Raw genomic sequence first — 8842 nt, forward strand, 5'->3', positions numbered from 1 at the left:
AGACCTACAAACACAAATAGAGATTAAACAGTAAACCAAAACAAATTACCCAGACTAATAACAAACGAAAATCAAAATCCTAACTAAAATAAATGAAAATCAATAACCTTAACACAAACACAAAAATCAATAACCCTAACACAAACAAACGCTAACGAAAATCAATATAGATTTAACAAAAAAAAAGCAGAATAAAAATTTATATATTAAACTAACACAAACATAATAGAGATTAAACTAACAAAAATCAATGACCCTAACTAAAATGAAATCAGTTAACCAAACTTACAAAAACAGAAAAAAAAACGATAATACAAAAATGATAAGAAAACAAAAAAAACGATAATCAAAACGAAAATAAACAAACTAACCTCGAAGATGAAGAGATTTGAAGAAGAAAGGGTTAAAGTTAGGCAGAGATGCAATCATTGAGAGAAGGAGGTGTTGAAGTGAAGAGGACTTTCATGAAATGGTAATTGGTAAATGAAATAAAAGGGAAAGACTAAATAAAGAGGATTAGGTTAGGGTTAGACCATGAACATTCAAGAGGATATTCCTTCCTATTAGCACTCTCTTTTCTTCTTAAGGGTATCCTCTTAAATGTGGAGAGATTATCTCAATTCTCTTGGACAAGAGGATTGCTTTTGATCCTCTTCATGAAGAGGATGAAGATGATGGAAGAGGATTGAATAAAATAAAAAACAAAAGGCTATCAATTGGAAGGGAGAAAAAGAGGGAATAAAAAGGATTTGGGTCACAATAATTAGTACACTTGGCACAATTTGATTAGTTGCAATTAAGTTGATTTTTTTACAATGGTATATTTAAAACGGTCATAAAAAAACGATAAAGTAAAATTTCGAAATAATTTCATCAATGGCTCTATTTTTTTCTCTACAAAATGAACCTAAATTTGCTTATATTTCACACACTAATTTTCGAATAGAAAAACGTAGTAATATTTTTTTTAAAAAAAATTCTACGTTTTTCGAATATTTAATTAATGTATGTACTTTGTTTCTTTAAGTTATAAAATATGAAATTATGAATATTTTTCTTGTGGGTTGCAAGACTAATAATCCGCTAATTAATTAATTATACAAAAATTGAGTAACTAATATTTATCATTCAATAATTACACAAATTACAATTATTAAATTTGGATAGAAAAAAGAATGTGTGGTGGGGTATATGTGAGTTGGAGAGAAAAAGTAAAAAGAGGATAAAAGAGTATACCCTTGGATGTTGGACAAACTAAAAGAATAGAATGAGGAAGAAAATGTAAATAGTGAAAAATGATGTGGAGGAAAGAGAAAATAATGTGTCAAATAGAGAAAAAAAGATAGAATTGTGAAGAGGATATATTTTTCCTCTTCATTGTTCATGCTCTTAAGAAGAAAGAAAGAAAAGGTAGGTTGTAGGCAGGTACTATAGGTTGGCGGCACTTCATTTGGTAGGGTTAGGTTGTCAATTTGGGCATAAGGGAAATGTCATTTTGGGTCTGGACTTACAATAAAAAGTCTAATTATTTCGGTGTTTAATTTTCGGTTTTTGAAATTTACAAAACCTGATTATTTCGGTTTTAAAAAATTCAAACCTAATCCAAACCAAATTACAAATATCACCAAATCATATTTGTTATACGGTTTGCTCTGGTTCGATTTGCGATTTTAATCCGAATAAGTTTCACCCCTAGTAATAATGAGATTTGTAGGAGTTGCAATGTACTTTGTTGAGCTAGAGCTAGCTCAAGCGAATAAGATTGCAATGATATCATTAAACAATAAGCACAAACAGCAAGCAGCAATAAGTTGATACTTACTAAGACAGGCGTCTACCCCGAAAACAACAAACTTGACTTTTTAGGCTTCAAAAACCAAAAGACATCCAAGGCTCTTGCTTCTTTAGCTGCTGCTACAAGAGTTGATGTATTTTGTAGAATTAGTATAAACTTATGGCTTTTTCACCTTTATCAATCAATCAACTCCAATATATATACAAAGTTAACCCTAAAATTACCTTAACTTAGGCAACTAGAATTTTACGAAACAAAATATAAAAGATAACAACTAAAAATATTCCCACACAATATATTATTCCCAAAATATATTATACCCAGAAAATATATTATTCCAATACATTTCCACTTTCATTCTTCTCTCCCAGGCCTAGCTCTTCCCTCAAAGTTTTGTTCTTCTGCTCCAGTTCTTGAAATACTTTTCTCCCCTATCATACATAAATAAAACTTAATTCAATAGATTATTTTGGACATCAAATGGAAACACAAGATATAAGAACAGGAGAGGACTGTCTTAGTAAATAATTATTACTAAATGTATTATATTCTTTTAGTATGATAATAATTGATTAATAGACAAGGAATATATAGAAAAGAACAACAATGTTGATACCAACAGAATGGCCTAACTCATGATAAACGTAGAGTGCAAGTTAGATGATTGATTTAATACAAGAATCTAGACTTTTCAACCTGAGCCTTTGAAGGGGTGGCCTTGATAGATTCACGTGTAGAGGAAAAACCATGGGGTGTTGGAGGATTCATCCGTATAGCGATAAACAACATCTTATCATTACGCTTTATGTTGCTCAAATTCAGAGAAAACAATAAACTTGAATTCAGCAGTAAATTTCTACAGAAACAAAATAAAAAGGGAATAGATTTACCTAGAAAGATTTGGATATTCATGGTTCCAAAATTGATGTGCAAAATTGAAGTAACATAATTAGCATTTGATGAAATTTCATACCTAAAATTTCAAAACGATATAAGCAACCCCAAATCAAAAGGCTTTGTCTGAAAATTAAAATCAAAGTAAGATGAAATTAAAAAGAACAAAGTATATATTTCCAACCAACCTATAATTCTGTAACAAATTTGATACTACGAACAAAGTATGTATTTTCAACCTAGCCAAATTGAACAAATATTGAAAACTAAGGCCATCAGCTTCAAGATGAGAGTGCAAAATAGTGCAACCAGCAGGTAGTAGCAACTGTTTGGTTCAATGGCATTGACTGAATAGAATGATTAACTGAAAATGCATTTTGATGCGGGTTTGATTGATCATGTTTTGTTCTAAATTACTTGTTTAATCCTTACTATTATCAATGTGCTTGCATTGTAAGTGATCTAACAATGAACTTACGAAGCAATTTTGGTTTTGGAATCACTGTGACTCAAAAACACAACTTTTTCTGAGATATTACAATATTTAGAAAAATTAAATGATCATTTACACATTTGATCCCAGTTGACACACACACACACACATATATATAATTAAAAATCATGAACATGATCTTTCTAGCAAATTGAAATTTTGCTAAAGAATCATAAGTTGTAATAACTAAAAATAAATAAATGTACACACGTAACTCTTCTGACAAATTAAAATTTTGTTATGAATTATGATTTCATAAAAAAGGAAAACCGCATCAATCAAATGTATGAAGACAATTTCTTCTAACAAGTTAAATTCTGCTAAAGAATTATACACTCATGAAAAACTAAATAAAATAAAATATAAACCTAATCCCTCCTAACAAATTAAAATTTTGTTAAAGAAATATAAATTCTAGAGGACTATATAAATTAAAATACAAAGATAATTTCTCTAACAAATTGAATTTTGTTAAAGAACTTTAAGTCATAAGAACTATATAAAATAAAACATGAACATAAGTTTTCTAACAAATTGAATTGAATTTTGTTAAAGATTTATAAATCATGGCAAAACAATATAAAATAAAAATAATATTTATGAATAAAATTCTTTTAACAAATTAAATTTTGTAAAAGAACTAAAACCTTACAATTTTTCAAGGATTGAAGATTGAATTTAGAACAAATGAATCCCAAAATCAATCAAGGATTTTTCCTCACTTTTTTTTTTCTCTCTTTTTCTCTTCTTAACCGTAAAAATGGAGAAAATTATGGAGAATTTTTTTGATTTTTTTGAGGTAATAAAAATGCTTTTTTGACAACTTTAAAGCCTAATTAAAGGTGCTTAATTCCTCTCTTAATTACCTAGCATAAATGTCTCTTAATTGAGCATTTAGGGAGGAGTTTCATGAACCCCTCCAATCACCCTCACAAATAGCCATTAAGGGTGTAATCACCTTATTTTATTTTTTTATTTAATTACTTTATTGTTCGATTTAATTGTAAGGCGCAAAAGTCATCACACGATAAATTTGTTACGCGATGAAACGTGCGCACAACAAAAGTATACTCGAATAATTATTTAATATATTTAATCTACTAACTTTTTATTAAATAATTAATTTTTTAATCGATATTTTAACGGGGTGTTATGTTCATTTCTTTATTCCACTAGTTTTTGTTAAAACTTGTTCATGTAAAACATTTTTTTTATATGAATCTTTCTATAAACTAAGATCATTATAAAATGAGTATTTTATCTCTAAACAAAGAAAATCATCACTTATAAATCTATAATAATAGGCCATAATAGAAAGTAAGAAGATGTATTTCCACAAACATATAAATTTTGTTACTTAAAGGATTCAAGTAAAATTATGGGACTTAACTAAGTATGTTGCTCAACATAATAAGTATACTCCAAATATAATAAAATCATCACAAGTATTAATCTAACAACTCTAACTAGGAAAAGTTAAGTGCATGTTAGAAATCCAAAATTATTATTGATTTTTGGATGAATGCAATATGTTTAGTTGAAGAGTTGGAGTTGAGACTTGAAGGGCAAGGAACCGAAGTTAGAACCACTTCTAAGAACGCGTAGGAGCTTACGGAATAATTATATAGGCTTGGAGTCGAGGTATGTCACATGGAGTGATTTTTAAAGGATTTAAGAACAAGTTAGGAAAGTTTGTGTATAAACCTGTTTTTTTAAAAAAAAAAAAAAAATTCCCAAAGAGAAGTTCTTAAATCTTGAAAAATGATTTAAAAATGATAAATTTGAGTATGGAATAATTTATTACATGTATTATTATTGTGGGCATCATGCATGTTGATTTTATAAATTATTGTATGTTTAAAGGCATGTTGATTTTAACTCTACTTTGTGAAAGTTATTGTGATGGAAATGATTATATGAATTTGAAAATATTTGAAATTCATTTTAAAAGAAATTTCCAGTAGCTATATGTTAAGAAAATTTCTTGGATACTTTTTGTTGAGCTTATTCGTTAAATTGATATTTTAATGGATTTTAAGGTGTTAATTACTCTTATTATAAAACATGGTATTAGATGAACTCTTTATCATAAAAAATAATTAATAAAAACATATTATAATGTCTCCAACAAGATTTGGCCAGAATATATTTAGTTTGGAATTTTTTTTATTATTTTTGAATAATCGTTAAATTGTTTAACGGTAAATTGTAAAATGGTAATATATAAAATAATTACCAAACAAAGACATATGGACTTGAAATTTTTATCACATACTCATATGGACAGTAGGTAAAATTAGTAAAAGTTTGGGAAGGTTTTGTTGACATTTAAGGACCTTAATAATTTTTACTCTGTTATTAATAATCGGTAAGTTGGAAAACGGTAAAATATAAAATAAATACTAAATGACTTCTTTTAGACATGAAAATTTTATAAGACACTTATATAAACAGTAGATACATGTTCAAAAATTTATATGGATTTTCGTGACCATATATGGACTTAAACAAATTTTATTCGGTTTATCGGTAATATAACGATATTAATTATTAAAAATACCCCACATGATTTTTAATGGTTATTTAAAATTTTATACCCCTTAAAATAGCTTCTGGAATATCATATAATTTTTATAATATTTTATTTGGACTCAAATAATTTTAAACCTATTTTATTCTATTTATCGATAAAATGTCTATACAAAATGATAAAACATCATACATGATTTTTATAAGTTTAAATGGCCTAATAAACATGTTATATGACTTCTGGAACTTTGGTATAATATTACAAAATAAATTATTAATTATTTACTAATTTATCAAATTAATAGAAAATGTTTATTTATTAAAAAGTGTAATATTGTTAATTAAATTTGGGTAAAAATAGACCTATATAAAAAAATGTATAATTATATTAATAACCTACTGCCTCATAGTATAAATTAAGTTTAAATTAGATGGTTTATAAATTTTATGGATTTAAGACACCATTTAAATAACGGTAAATACCCAAATTGTCGAAAATAATTGTAAGATCGTTATAAATTCGCATAACCAATTATAATCTGATGGGACAATCTTAAATTCATTTTAAATAAGGTATTATAATGAATTGATTAATTTGGCCCTTGTTGGAGAATTAATATGTACTTTGTAAATCAATTATCGATATCTCGTATTTAAAAAAATAGTGTTTTATGAAATCTTCTGTCGTAATGATTTTATGCACTTATGAATCATATTCTAGTTGTTTTGAATGAATTTCAAAACCCTTTTAAGTTATATTTACTTTAAGAAGGATTGAAACGAAACATTTTAGTGGTTTCCTTAAAAAAATCGTATTGAACTTTAATCACTTTTTGTTACGATGCATTTCCATATATGCTAGTGATGCCCCCATATAATACAAAGGTTATGTTTAATGATATGATTATGCTAAGCATGTTTTACCCATGTGGGAAATATTATGATTTGATTTTGCTAAGTCGCAAATAAAGTATGTTTTGCTATGTGCAAATAAAAGATGTTTATCATATGGAGAAAGTTAATATTTTTGACTTTCAAATGCTATTAAAATTACAAGATATATATTATGTACAAAAAATGTTTTAGCCTAAATGGCGGGTACATATGCCACAGCAAATGTTGTGTGCATGATTAAACGGCTCACTAATGCTGAGCGCGTATTGTTCACAATACCATTGTGTTATACTTGCCGGACATGTCGCAAACGGTAGAATGTTTATACTCAGCCTTTTTGCTGATATATTGCTTTGTATGTTTTTCCAATGGTTTTGTTTTTAGAGTAAACCCCTATGGCATCTCGATGGAGAATGGATATGCGAGCGGAAGATGAACCCGAGTTGGAGTATGACTCCCCTTTTGTTTAGATCTCTTTATTGTATTTGAGAGACTATTAGTTTAGATTTAGACTAATTTAAAGATGTAATTTGAACTTTGGACTTATTTCGATTTGGTTGTAATTTTCCTATATTTTGGACAGTTAAGACTTCCGTTATATTGCTTTGGTTTGGTTCAAGTATTATACTTGGATATTGGTTTGACCTTGAAGTAACCCCTTAATTGTGTTGGCAAAAGTAAGCTTCCGCTTGATTAATACAAAATTCCAGTTAGTGTTTGCCTTCATAATTCGAGGCGGTTACGTAGTTGATAACAACTGAACAACTCATATAGACAACACACCAACACAATCCACAACACAACACTTAAGGAAGTTAATTCGCGCTCATGATTAAGGAACTTACGTCAACAACACAACACAATATTTATTAATTCGCGTGAAATTCCTATCGCCTTTTAAAGACTCAATTCCTTTTAAATGATGGTAATTCAAAACACATATTAAATTAAACAATAAATTAAGAAATTATATTTAGTTGTGTAAGTAGGTCCAAAATCATATTAAATATTAAATTATTAATTGATAAATTAATTAAGTCCGACTTAAGTTTATTTTATTAGGATAAGGTTGTAATTATATTTGAATTTGAATTTGAGTTTAAAAAAACGTGTGTTCAAGATGTTTAAATATTTGAATTTTTTATTATACGTTTTATGTTTAAATATTTGAATAAATAAGTTGCTTGGAAATCAAGGCTTACCAATTATAGGTTTTCCTATAAATAAGGAGACATTTTGAATCATAACTAAAAATAGAAAAAAGTATTTAATTAAATTAAGCTAAAAAATAGGAATTTAATTTAAATAATATTTACACGGTTTTATAATTTGAATTATTAAACTTTAAATACATTGTATGAGTACTAATGTGGCGGTATATCAAGAGTTAAAATAGTTAAAAATAGCAATCAAAGACGTGCTTGAATAAGTCTTCAGTGGAGCGTCAGTTTGAATTAAGGCTCAAAGTTTTGAAGACTGGTCCAGATGAATCAGATTAGCTATATTGTCGGATGAAACTTCCTTGGCTTGCAAGATTATGTTATTGATGTGCTCGTTTTAGAGCACACTTATCTCCTCATTTTAGTGTCGAGTCTCGCATTTTAGAATGGGTTTTACACACTTTACGCATGAATTTACCTTGTTCTTGTCTCCATGGTGTTTTGAGGTAAATTCAAGTATTTTCAGAGATTTCAAAGTATTTTACGTTGCATACGAGACTTAGATGCTTTGATCGAAGATTAGACACGCGTACCGAAGCTTTCCCAAGCATTCCAAGTGTTCCTCAAGGTCCCCGCAAAGTCCAGAACGCATCCAAAGCTTCAAAAGACGAAAATAGGCCAAGTAGAGAACCATTCGGCCGAATCAAAGTTCCATTCGAGCGAATGGGCAATGATTCGAGCGAACCACACATCAATTCGAGCGAATGACTTCAAAACTCCAAGGAAACGAGCTCAAAACGTCTGGAAGACCCGAATGCAACTTCATTCGGTCGAATGAGGTACCATTCGGGCGAATCATAGTCCCATTCGGCCGCGCGATTTATTTTCTTCTCAAATCGAACTTCGAGTGCTTTTAGGGCATTTTACCCCTTTTGTTCCTTATCTTATAAAATACCCCTCATTTCTGTAAACCCCCTGATGCTTGGGGGGAATGCCTAGTGTGGGTGCCTTTGTGCCTCATTCTAGAACATCATTCTTTCATTGCTTTTCTTTACTTTTTGCCCTAGTGGGGCCTCC

Source organism: Amaranthus tricolor, chromosome 12 (genome assembly GCF_026212465.1).
Source record: "Amaranthus tricolor cultivar Red isolate AtriRed21 chromosome 12, ASM2621246v1, whole genome shotgun sequence".
Lineage (NCBI taxonomy): Eukaryota > Viridiplantae > Streptophyta > Magnoliopsida > Caryophyllales > Amaranthaceae > Amaranthus > Amaranthus tricolor.